Genomic DNA, 14351 nt, shown 5'->3' on the forward strand with positions numbered 1-14351 from the left:
ACCTCTGGTCACCTTACAATTATGTCCTGGGCACATTACACACGTATTCAATTTGGTTAACTCTGGTCACCTAACACATATATTGATGTTGGTTACCTCGGGTTATTTCAACAAATAGGCCGGAGAACACAGTTATGGAAAGGGTATAAAAAAGCAAGTAACACACTGTCCACAGTAGGGACTATATTCATAGACAACGAAATTCAAGGGACGATAACTGTGTTCCCGGACTAATATTGACTTTACACCGCTGTTCATATATTGACTTAGGTTACCTCTGGTCACCTTGGACACATAGTGACTATGTGTACCACTTGTCCAGTTACAATGATGCTCTGGTCACATTACACACTCATTTAATTTGGTTACCTCTGGTCACCTTGTACATATATTCACTATGTTGACCTCTGGTCAAGGAACAATAACTGTGTTCCCGGACCAATATTGACTATGATTACCTCTGGTCAACTTACATCGCTGTTCATATATTGTCTTAAGTTACCTCTGGTCACCTTGGACACATACTGACTATGTTTACCCCTGGTCCAGTTACAATGATGCTCTGGTCACATTACACACTCATTTAATTTGGTTACCTCTGGTCATGCTGGTCACCTTGTACAAATATTCACTATGTTGACCTCTGGTCACCTTACAATTATGTCCTGGTCACATTACACATGTTCTTCAATTTAGCTTACTCTAGTCACCTAACACATATATTGGCGTTGTTTACCTCGGGTCATTTCAACAAATAAGCTGGAAAACACGGTTATGGAAAGGGTATAAAAAAGCAAGTAACACACTGTCCACACTAGGGACTATATTCATGGACAACAAGAATCAAGGGACGATAACTGTGTTCCCGGACCAATATTGTCTACGGTTACCTTTGGTCACCTTACATCGCTGTTCATATATTGACTTAGGATACCTCTGGTCACCTTGAACACATATCGACTATATTTACCCCTGGTCCAGTTACAATAATGCTCTGGTCACGTTACACACCCATTTAATTTGTTTACCTCTGGTCACCTTTTACATATATTCACTATGTTGACCTATGGTCAAGGGACGATAACTGTGTTCCCGGACCAATATTGACTATGGTTACCTCTAGTCACCTTACATCGCTGTTCATATATTGACTTAGGCTACCTCTGGTCACCTTGGACACATACCGACTATGTTTACCCCTGGTCCAGGTACAATGATGCTCTGGTCACATTACACACTCATTTAATTTGGTTACCTCTGGTCACCTTGTACATATATTTACCTGTTGGGCCAGGTGAGCTAAAAATGAGGTCAAGGACAATGGACATATGTCATAATGACAGAGGGAAACTTCCTAACATAAGGTATCTGCATACAAGATATGAAGCATACAGGTCTTCTAGCTTTATACAAATAGTTTAAGCCACCACTGGATAGTCATACCTTAGTGTCCTTAGTCTTACATATATACGCGTATACTTTCAAGGCAGACAAGACAAAGATTGTGGTCTAAAAACAGAGATGAACTATCTTAATTTTAATTAACCTACACTTTGACCTACATGTATAGCTGTACATATTCAATAGACCCTACGTACGGGAATGCAACTCCAGTATAAATCTCAATAACCAAAAATACCATACCATGGTTTATTTGTATCTGGACTTCCTGAAAAAAAAGAAAAATAGCAAAACTTGGCCGCAGCTGCCTGGAATATTTGATATAGGAACAACAGAGTCAGTGTGGAGCCACTAAGCTAAACTGCCCACTTTGCACCAGCCAATATTAATGAATGCCTAGGGTGGGAATCGAACCCACATACACCAACTCTGTTATCCTATATTTTTTAAATTAACAAAAATTCTTACCCAGAACAATCAAACAAACAAATTCATGAAATTAAGTGGAAAAAAATATATTTAAATACATATATATGATTACATGATTAAGTTTTATGTATATCTATAATTATATTATACTGGAAAACATAAGTTGATTTTCAGTTATTGAGATGTAAACTAGGGTTGTATTCTCATAGGCTCAAATTACGCAATGTACAGCAATAAATTAATAATAAGTTGCAGAGGAAGATTAGGGGAAATGGAAAGACCCCTTTTTATGGAACTTCATATATATCATAAATGCATAGTCTTTTTACTAGCAAGACTAGTATTACTCCAAACATTGGTTTGATAGTCTCCCCCCCCCTTTTTTTTTCAGAAAATGATATTTTTTTCTGACATTTTCCCTGTATGCATGTGTACTCCTTTAGAATCCGACACTTGTTAGATTATGGTTTAAAGCATTTCAATAATTAAGGGCCAGCAAAATATTGAATCTAGGTTTCAATGATATTCATGATCTTTTTATAAAAAAATGCATTACCTTTTGATTTTGCCTTTGACCACCCATTACAGTGTGTTTTTACAATGATTATGTGGTTTAAACTTTAGGGCTTTACATATTTTCCTGCAGTGGATTCTTTTGCATTTCAGCTTTTTGGAAACGTTTATGGCATGGATCTGTCTACTACGACATTTGGCTATTTGATTAGCATTTTACGTTGCGGACGTAAACATATCTCACATATATACAACGTTACGTAATCAAATTCTATGACCCTTTTATTGACAGGGTGTTGTCACTATATAGTGATCTGGTCATTGATGGTCATCAACAAATCCCGTCTGCCTGTATCGTTGTTGGAAGGACGGTTAGTTGATCTTTCTAACGTCGAATTGTCTGCATGGTTACTGCACCTTCATTATGTTCTTGTTTACCTGTTTTTGTTTTTGTATGGGCTTATACATTTAGTTCAGATTTTTTAATCTCAGTCTCGTCAATAGGAGATGCAACATTTTGTACCAGATTTGAATAAGTGTGGGTATGGATTGAAAGAATTGTTTTTCAAAGAAAAGAAACATAAAAGATAACTTACAGTTTGACTAATGGAATGTATGGGTTTCAGTAATCTGGTTTGATGAAGAAACCTCAGGAAAGTAAATGTTTCTAAACAGAAAGAAGCATGGTAAGCACATTAATAGAAGTTATTTAAGAACCAATTATGATTAGATAAAAAAAAAATCCAAAAAATGTTGCATTTTTTCAAGTCTGAGGGTCAGTACAATAACAAAAGTGACCCCCCCCCCCCTTTCCCCCTTTCTCAGAAATTGAGTCTCCCCATTTAATTTTTTTATTTTTGATTACTTGCCTTTTTTAGTGATTACAATGTCAGTCAGGGGTACTACTTGTACAAGTAATTTTTATTTACTTGAAGAAGTAAATATATACTTATTTAAGTAAATTTGTAGGATACTTATACAAGTGTATTTTATTTACTTGTATAGGTAAATAATATTTTGGCTTAGTTATGTCCCTTACACATTCAGATTTTTCTACTTACATGTATATAAGTAAAAAAAACAATCCTATCTTCTTTTCTTGAATTCTTAGGAATTCTTTGCTCTAATAGAATTTAAAATTGTCTGTCCTTTGCAGATGTCTTTACTTATTAATTTAGTGTAATTTCTATGGACAGTGGAAGTCTCATTTGTCTGCTATTTTCAGAATACTGCTCATTTACAAGCAAGCCCCCAAGGGGCAATTTTTGAAGGCCTTGCACAAATATCTTTGAAAATACCTAAGATATTTGCGCAATCAGTTTCTTTGTTGAATTAATGAGATGAAACATTGAACTCTAAAAAAAAATTATGAGCTTACCTGGGAAAAATCATGAATGGCATGTTTTTACATCTCAAAACTTGAGAATTTTAGTAGGATTGTAAATTTTTTTTTTAGAAAATTAAGGGGAGATTATTCAAACATTATAATTAACTTATATTAGTATATTTTTTTTACTTCTTCAAGTAAATAAAGATTACTTGTACAAGTAGTACCCCTGACTGAATGTACGCGCCACTGTCATGACTGTAGACTTGAATATTAAAAATCAGAACAATATGTTAAGGTATATGTATTGAGAAATAATTTACAAATGTTGTACTATACACTTTTGAAAAAAACCAGCCCAGCTGAACCAAATGTAATACTGATCTGTCTTGAGCTCTCATCATAGTAGACTCACATACTTAATATAAGTTCCATATGTGAAGGAGTTTAGAAATAATTCTGTTTTACTGTTTTTGGCAGAATAAAAATGATTTTGGAAAGACAGAATGATGGAATGATTGAATAGGGTATAACTATGGCCGTGGCAACCTTGTTGTGGGCCATAAAAAGATGATTTTTTACTTTGCATGTACTTATCTAGGGACCATGAAGACCTATAGCTATAAACTACGGTTCTGCAGCTTAGGTACTAAATGTAGCATCCAATAGATCTGTACGCTTATCGCTATTTGAGTATCTCCAACACTTACATTGTTGATGTCATACAACAATCACTTTCGTTTGTTTGTGGTGTTAGACATTTTCTAATATAATACTTCACTTTAAAATGCCATATTTTGATTAGCTAATACAAGGGTGATAATTAACTCTATCACTTGGCTGAGCGGGTGACAATTTCTTTGAATGTCATCCTCTCGTCCAGACCAATCAAAAATCTACAATTTAAAGGATTATGAATTGAATGTACATCAAGTAATTAAAGACAATGATTTAAGTTCTTCTTTTTGTCTCAGATTTAATTTTTGACTAAAATAATAAAAAAAAAAAATATCTTGCTTCAATTTTGTTGATTTTTCTAATACATGTACCTACATGTATAATAATGTCATGTACGTGATGTCATAGAAAACACTTTTAAATAAAATTCATCTTTAAAAGACCAAAATAATAGGACATTCAGTATAATATATAGATTAAATAACACATATCTGAGAGCGTGATAGAGCAGATTGGAACCCCTCAGAACATTGTCAACCTTTTTGGGCCAGGTGAGCTAAAAAGGGAAATATCCAAACCAATTATTTTTATTTAAATATCAATTTAAATGGGAGTTTAATACAATAGGTATGTTTACAGATAGCTATCATGCAAGGCTACGCTATTTCAGCATAGTTGATAAATTTTTTGACAAATATGTAAAGCCTTTACGACAGTGGTTTTAATTGCATGTGTTAAAAGGTATAGACATCTGATTAGTTTCAGATTCAAATTAATTTCAATCTTCAACCTTGATTTAGACAACGCCTAAATTTCTCGACCTCATCAAATATCATGAAGATTAAAATAAAGGCCTATTCTAACGGCTCACCCCTACCTCTCACTACAAATGATTATTATTTGAGGTCCCCCGATCTCTAAACTAGTTTAGACAAGGAATTGTATATTTAAATCAAAATAGCAGACGATGAAGAAAAGCTAGAGGACCAAATAATCGAAAGGGGAATATATTATATAAGAAGAATATAAAATTACTCTCAAACGATGAGAGCAATAAAACATGTAAGCTATCATATTTCAACAATGCTTAATTTCTATCAACGATTTAAAAGGAGATATGAAGTATATGTAATTAATTTAGAAAGCAACCCAATTAAACAAGAAACAAAACAATTTAATTCTAAAGTTCAACCAACAGTCTTCTACAATTGACATGTCATTACAATATTTTTTTTAAAGTTTTTAATCTTCCAATAAGATATATAGAATATTTGTTAATTATACATGTAAAAGTTTATCTTGCTAGCAAAAAAATAAAATTTATATATTACTTAAAACAATGAACAGGATTAAAAACAAACTTCTAATAGTTGATTTGAGGTTTATTGACTATTTATACAATTTAAATGACAAATTAGAGAAAGCGTAATAAAATAAAATTACAAATTTCAAAGACTATGTACTATTGACATTTTAAAAGATAGATTTGGATTGTATATAAAACAAGTATAAACATACAGAGACTATGATCACAAAACAAAAAAATTATTACAAAAGACTGGCTTCTCACGAAAAATAAAGTCAATTCAGTATGTTAAACTTTGAAGGATAAGTACGATAAGGACATTTTTTGACACCAAACATTAACAGTACTTAGAGTAAAAAGATGTGAAGACATGTACAAGTAAAACAATAAAAAAATGATACAGTATCAAACGGTATAATGTCTAATAACGTGTTTGAAATCTAAAATAGCACTGCAGAACTTATCACCTTCTTTCATTTTGTCTTTATAACCAATGACATTATCATAATTTGAAAAGATGTCAAAATCCGTTGGAAATATATTACTTGTGTTCCTATATGTTTAAATTTTACTATGTTTCAATCTCTACACATTTAATGCCCATCACGAAGGAAAAACATTCTGCGGAAAGCGCCACATTTTTCTAGCACAATGAAGTAAACAATCAAAACAACATATCTGTTTAGAAAAAAAGATAAAAAAAAATACAAACAATTAAGACACGAGATATCCTATCACTCCTACCATTCCAGTGTTGACACATTATCCCCAAACAAGTAAAATTGTATTAGCCTTTGATAATTTTGCATACACTTTCCAATTTCATCAGCTAAGAGATGACTAGCTTTTGAGAAAAGCTATTACTTGTAGCTGATGCTGTGAAATTCAGCATTGAGGCAATTATTTGGACTAGCACTAAGAGTAAGAAAGTCATTTTGCTATTACATGGACAGATTTTATTTAATCATGTAAATAATTGCTACAGCACTTGTCTTGATACACTGAGTTATTCTAAGTAGAAGCTGACTTGTCTGCCTTTATATCCTTGTAACGATTTGTGTACAAATGTAATTGTTAATCGTAACACTGAGGAGGCTGTGATATGTACGATGTCAATGTTTTTCAGCTGTCAGTTTGATCCATGTGACTTAGCATGCTGGACGAGTGAAGGTCCTTAATTCCACATTGGAATGTGAAATAGCTAGTATTTAAATAGCGGAATTTATAAGTTTTTCAAATATTTTTGGCATCAAAACCTTTCGATCAATCGGGTACGCGCAGACACTGCCTTTGACAAAAACATGCACTTTTCTATCACAACCGGTATTTACCTTTACTTGTCCTTGGCGTGTGACATTAGCCATACGATTATCGAGTATTTCTGTCACCTGTGTATAATTGTTCAATAAAACTTTTATCACTTGTCAATTATCCGACGGCTTGGTTAGCCCGAATAATTCAGTCCCTCTCCGTAATCGATCTCTCCTAATGTAGTAATCATAGATCAGCGGAATATAACGACTGAATTATTCGGGTTACGGCTTGGTCAAAATATAAACAAGTTGCATTCAGTAATGTCAGTCATCAATACGGGAGTCTTTCGATACACTCGGGCTTTTACTTTATATTTAAAAATAAACATTTGTAAATATCGTAAATAGCAAAAAATACATGGGAAAATGTTCATTCATGAAATATTCATGAATGAAACGATGTCACAGAGATTTCTTTTGATTTTCTCTTCAGCGAATGGAAAATCCGCAAAGTAGTACTAGTGTTTGTAATACTTATTTTCAAAATGAAGTTAAATTCACCTGAATTGTCTGTGAACATTCATTCCTTTTTTATTCCAGCTGTAATCTTTTCAAAAGGACTCAAAATTTTAAAAGTATCTTCCTAGAATCAGTATTTAAACACTAGTACTACATTATCTTGGAGCAGAACATTTGCGATAGTCTGTCACCGGAAGTTTGAGGCCGACGCCTAAGGAAAGTATTGCTATAGCAAACTTTCCAAAAATTAAGATAATTATTTAAAAGCTTGTGAATTTTAGCCATTTAATTTAAACCTATTTATTTATCTTAGATTGGGAAACAATTGCAACTTACACATTACAACTACAATGTAATATTAATACCTTTCCACTTCAGTGTTAACCCTAGGATTTTTTTAAGGCGCAAAATTCAAGGACGCGTAACTCTTTTTTTAGAGTGAACGTTTGTGATCTGAAGCAATAAGTCATAAATCATGACATGCAATATGAATTATAATGCTTTGTGTTATGTGTTTAATAATGCAGAGTATTAATGAATTACAAGAATATATATATAATAATAAATTGATTTTAAACACAAAAGTTATTTATATTCAGTCAATTAAAGAAGTCAAAATATAAATGTTCATCTCTACTCTCTGCTCCTTCTAGGGATATTGTTTCAAGATAAGTGTTATTTTGTTGGGCAGTCTGTTCCTCAACTTTGTCTTTATCCTCTTCAGGGTTAAAAATTAAACCCCCACTCACAATAACTTTTGCTTATACCTCCTTTAACATTTCTTAGCCATGAAAACTCAGTCAGCCACTTGTCATTGAAACCAGAAACATGGTGCTTGCTTTTATCAATTGCTAAAACTTGAGCTTGGTTGGGATTAGGAGAAGCAATGAAATCTGCTTATACTGACAGTGTAGACGGAGGTGTATTCCCCTTTTCATTAGAAGTCATTGGTCTGAAAAAACTTCTACTTCCATCATCTACCTTTTGCTTATAATTCACCCCTTTGTTATTTGCAGAGAACATGTTCATTCAGAATTAATAAAATCGAATATGGTTAAGATATTTGGTATACAACTTTTTAAAACAAATTTTTTTTATAAATGAAAAGCTGACCAGTTTCCGTAGTTTCACATTACACTTCCGTGCGTATTATTGTTTAATCCTATCTTTGGCAGATAGATATAAACGAAACTTTACAAATTCGTTAAAGTTAAAACCATTGAAATTATTTACCAGTGACATTATACAGAAGCTGCGGCGATTCTGTACCCATGTTGATAGTCACATATTTCCCGACGCACGGATTCACAATCGATGTTCAATGATCATTTTATTTCTAAAAATATGACAGTTTCAGATGAATTTACCTTGCAAGCAACATTTTTTCACTTTCTATTAGAGTAAATCACTCCTCGTTATCTTTAATCAAACTTTATTTTAATTTTTTCAACTTCTAATACTTTCATTCATAGTTTTCATCGTAAATATCTTTAGCAATGTGTATTCAAATTTATCATGTGTATTCAACACGTTCATTGGTCGTGTTAAAATAGATTCTTCTTCTCGACCAATGAAAAAATTTGTTATATAAACATGATAAATGGTCAATAAACATCATTGGGCCACAAACTTGGGAAAACACTTTCTCAAAGAAACAAGATATTGTACAGCTTGTAATCGACTGTAGCCACTTCTGTGCATTATTCAAGAAGGAGGACATTATCAATATCCATAATCTTTCGGCAAGTCTATGTTATAAACTTAAATTAATACACATAGAATCTGACTTTTAAAGTAATAACTCAGATATATAGGATACAAGAAGATGATCATAAACTGACATTGTATATAATGTGGCTACTAAACAGTGCTTTGCCAAATTTTTGTATGTATGTATATAGACAGATAAACAGGGAGAGACAGGGTATTTTTCCCGCTTAACTTATACTGTATAAAGTATCCTTTTAGATTTTAAGTTTATTCCCGCTTAACTTTTACTGTATAAAAGTATCCTCTTAGATTTTAAATTTATTCGTATATATAAATTTTAAAATTAATTTCCCCTATTTATACTGTTTAAAAGTGTCCTTTTAAATTTTAAATTTATTAGTATAAATAAATTTTAAAATTGTGTGACACATTTCAATACACATACACAGCTGTATGTGGTGTTCCATGAATGGAAGGATATCCATGCAACAGAAGAAGAAGAAGATCACATACAAGATGCGTAAATACAATGTATTTGCGATCTTTTTCTTCAATTTCTGCACTGAAGTTTTTAAAATTTTTAATTTTCTTCAAAAAATTTCTATCTTTTTGATGATCATTTACGCTATTACCTGATAACATAGTCTGATAAGGCTGAGATAAGCGTGGCTCAGGTAAAACTATTTATCAGTTATTGCGTAACACTGACCGACCCATCAGCAGTGATCAGTAACTTGACAATTTTAACTAACATTTATAATGAAAATGTGAAAATTAACACGCTGCGGGATCAAGTATTAAGGGACAGCGGCCAATTAAGACGCTGCGGGATCTACAAAAATATTATGAAGGCGCTGCGGCACCGCAGCGTCATATCGGCCTGGGGAGAACACTGCACTTTGATGGTCCAAATGCTGTTGTGTTTGGCATGTTCTGTTGCTCTTAAATACAAGTCTTGATGATGAATGGCTTAGTATTTGATCTTTATGACATTATTCATTTCTTTCAGTGTTCTCCCCAGGATTTTTGAATAGCACCAGGGTAACGCGTGTGGACTTCTTGGTGAAATATTTCATGCAATCAGTTGTGTCGTGTTGCGTTGCTTAGCTCTAGTTACTGCAGTTTTTATGTCTCTTGTTTTGTTTTAACACTGTGGTACTGTGTTATGTAGACATTGATTCAGAAAATTATTGGTAAAAAGAAGTAAATAAAAAAAACAGTTTTATACTTTAATATTTTTTTTAAATAAATAAATTATGATTCATAATAAAATATTCATCTGAATTTAAAGTAATTAAATCTTTTATAAAATCCAAAATCAATAAAAATAAAATATCATTCAAAAGAGAACAAAAATGTTCAATTTAAAAAACTTTCTAGTTTCTAGAAAAAAAGTTGTTGTATGTGAAAGGATTCCTGTCATAAGAAGATATAAAACAAGAAATGATTGTAACAGGATGCTGTTACGAAGTCTCCCAAACTAAGCTCCCATAATTCGTAATTCCCAGGGTCGCCTGACATTGGACAAAGTCCAGTGAAAATTGGTTTGGTCCAGTAAAGTTATATGCATTAGTGATGCCTGGGGACTAACCTTGTATATCATTCAAATCATCTTGGCATGACAAACCAGAATATATATGGTTTAGGGGTGGGGATCTCCACCATTTACAAGATACTAGAACAATGGGGGTGGGGGGAACCCCTGGGGACTGACCCTATACGTCATTCAAATGTTCGAGACATGATGAACAGGAATATATATGGTTTAGAGGTGGGGATCTCGACCATTTACAAGATATTAGAACATTGGGGGTGGGGGGAACCCCTGGGGACTGACCGTACAGTCATTCAAATGTTAGAGACATGATAAACAGGAATATATATGGTTTAGGGGTGGGGATCTCGACCATTTACAAGATATAATAACTTTCTCAAATGGCAGGGGGTCGGGATGACCCCTGGGGACTAGCCCTGAATATCATTCAAACCATCTTGGTATGACAAACCAGAATATATATGGTTTAGGGGTGGGGATCTTGACCACTTACAAGATATTAGAACTTTCTTAAATGGCAGGGGGTGGGGTGACCCCTGGGGACTAACCCTGTATATCATTCAAACCATCTTTGCATGACAAACCAGAATATATATGGTTTAGGGGTGGGGATCTTGACCACTTACAAGATATCAGAACTTTCTTAAATGGCAGGGGGTGGGGGTGACCCCTGGGGACTAACCCTGTATATCATTCAAACCATCTTTGCATGACAAACAAGAATATATATGGTTTAGGGGTGGGGATCCTGACCACTTACAAGATATTAGAACTTTCTTAAATTGCAGGGGGTTGGGGTGACCCCTGGGGATCCCTGTATTTCGTTTGATGTGCTTTATCATGACAAACCAGAATATATATGGTTTAGAGGTGGGGATCTCGACCATTTACAAGATATCAGAACTTTCTCAAATGGCAGGGGGTCGGGATGACCCCTGGGGACTAACTGTGTATATCATTCAAACTATCTTAGCATGACAAACCAGAATATATATGGTTTAGGGGTGGGGATCTTGACCACTTACAAGATATTAGAACTTTCTTAAATGGCAGGGGTGGGGGTGACCCCTGGGGACTAACCCTGTATATCATTCAAACCATCTTTGCATGACAAACCAGAATATATATGGTTTAGAGGTGGGGATCTTGACCACTTACAAGATATTAGAACTTTCTTAAATGGCAGGGGGTGGGGTGACCCCTGGGGAATAACCCTATATTTCATTTGATGTGCTTTATCATGACAAACCAGGATATATATGGTTTAGGGGTGGGGATCTCAACCATTTACAAGATATTAGAACTTTCTCAAATGGCAGGGGGTCGGGATGACCCCTTGGGACTAACCCTGTATATCATTCAAACCATCTTAGCATGACAAACCAGAATATATATGGTTTAGGGGTGGGGATCTCGATCATTTACAAGATATTAGAACTTTCTTAAATGGCAGGGGGTGGGGGTGACCCCTGGGGACTAACCCTGTATTTCATTTAATGTGCTTTATTATTTAGAACATTTTCAATTAAAAAGATTGTGTCTATCACAACAGTTTTCAATTTATAATCATTTGAAAATTTAAAAAAATAAAATCCCATAGGGTTCTATAGTAAAACCCTCCTTTCTTTTTGCCCCTCAAAGTACCCCTTTATAAACCCCATTGCACAAACAAAACCCTGATTGCACCACTAGACATGTTAGTCTAACATATTGTGAAACCCTAAGTTAATCTGACAAGCGGTTTTGGGGAACGGGTGCGGACAAGTTCAAATTTAAAAGCGGCGGAAGAAGAAGAAGATGAAGAAGAATAATATTAATAATAACTGAGCAAAACCAATAAGTCTTCCCAAACTTCGTTTGGGAGACTTAATTAACAAGCACAATTGCAAATATTGTTTTATTATTTGAACCAGTTTCTATCTTAGATTTTAATAAAAAGAAATTTTTCATAAATTTTAGAACATTTTGCCATAGATTTCATGTAAATATTAACCTTTCTTGTCTTAGGTGATAATAAAAACATAGATACAGACTTAAAAGTGCCCTAAAATCTAAATCTTTATTTGTCATGAACCATTTAAAAAGAATTCCTAAATCTATAAATTTATCTTTGGTCTATAGATCTATAAGTAACCATATTCAATGTCAACAACTAAGTCTCCCTATTTTCCCGCCTAAATGACAGGAAGTAGATATAAATAGATTTAACATGTGCTTATGGATAAAATTTGCAAGATTACTTCTGTTATTCATTAATTATGGATATAGATATCCAGTTTGAAGGTACAGTCATGCATTTTATTTATAAAATATAATAGATTGCAATTAAGTGTAAATAAACTTGAATATTCTATGTGAACTAACTGGGTCATGTGATATGTAGACAGTTTGAAACCCGACTTTCATGCAATAACAATGTCATAATTAAAGATAATATTGGCCATGGTTTAATCAGAGACATATAATACTATAATATAAGAATTGGGAAATGTATAGTTGTCCATTATACGTAATGAGCCACCATTATGATGTACAAAAAATGTTCCTATCGGGTCAAGACACTGTACAAAGTATTTGCCGACTTGTCACAGGTCAGTGCTTGGGTGGAGAGTGAAGCCATAAAATAGTTATCTGCGATCATAAAGTTATGAACTCTTAATTAAAACACAAAAGAATCATGTTACAAGTGTTAATTACATCGATTAAATCCAATCAACAAGGTTAACCTCATAAGGTAAATCGATCACGTGGTGTAAACAATCTGTGTTGAACTGGTTTGAACTGGTCAAATTTCACCTGGAATTTTATACCGCACAGAAAAGATTTAACAAGTCATTTAAAACTTTACCGATTTACGATTTTTTGACTGAAAATTTTAGCACCACAGAGAAAAATTATACATCGCGGTAAGAACAATACCACCACGGTAAAAAATTATACATCGCGGGCCCGCGGTCCTTTAAGGGCCTGGGAAAACACTCTCTTTAAAATTGAAAATAATTCACAAAAGAAAACCGTTTTAGGTTTTAGAATTACACTTCATTTTAAAACAATAAAAATAAACTTGTTTTATATATTTTTTATCGCATTACACTAACCATGCTAACTAAAGCACAATGAAAAAGTTATTCAACACAAAACTTTCATGAACATGTGCAAACTTGTAAGGTGCAAATGTGAAAGGGATGAACGTAAAAGTACATGTAAGCACATATGATTTTGCCCGAATAGACCCGGATTCATGGGAGGTTATGTATATCACATAACAGTTGATTTGCATATTTATTTCTGCCAAAAAAAATCTATGATACAATCGCTTGTTGTCATGAATACATGTACAGTACATACATGTATCCTCCTTGTATGGGTTTTCATGTTATTAAGAATGCATTTTGACGTCACAATTTCCTGTGTCAAAGCAAGCATACAGACTAGTACGAAATCAAATGAATCTGGGTTTGTTCGCCCTAGTACCTGTTTGCTCTAATACCTGTTCGCCAAGGGGTCAATTCGCCCTGATTTTATTTATTTATCATTGTTATCTACTTATAGAATGTTTATTATTTGATCACAATATGTTAAAGTTTGTTAAAAATTTGCTGAATATTTGTATTGTCCCAACCGATTTATTATTTTTCCTTTGATTTGCATAGTAGCAGT

Source organism: Mytilus californianus, unplaced genomic scaffold (genome assembly GCF_021869535.1).
Source record: "Mytilus californianus isolate M0D057914Y unplaced genomic scaffold, xbMytCali1.0.p SCAF_40, whole genome shotgun sequence".
Lineage (NCBI taxonomy): Eukaryota > Metazoa > Mollusca > Bivalvia > Mytilida > Mytilidae > Mytilus > Mytilus californianus.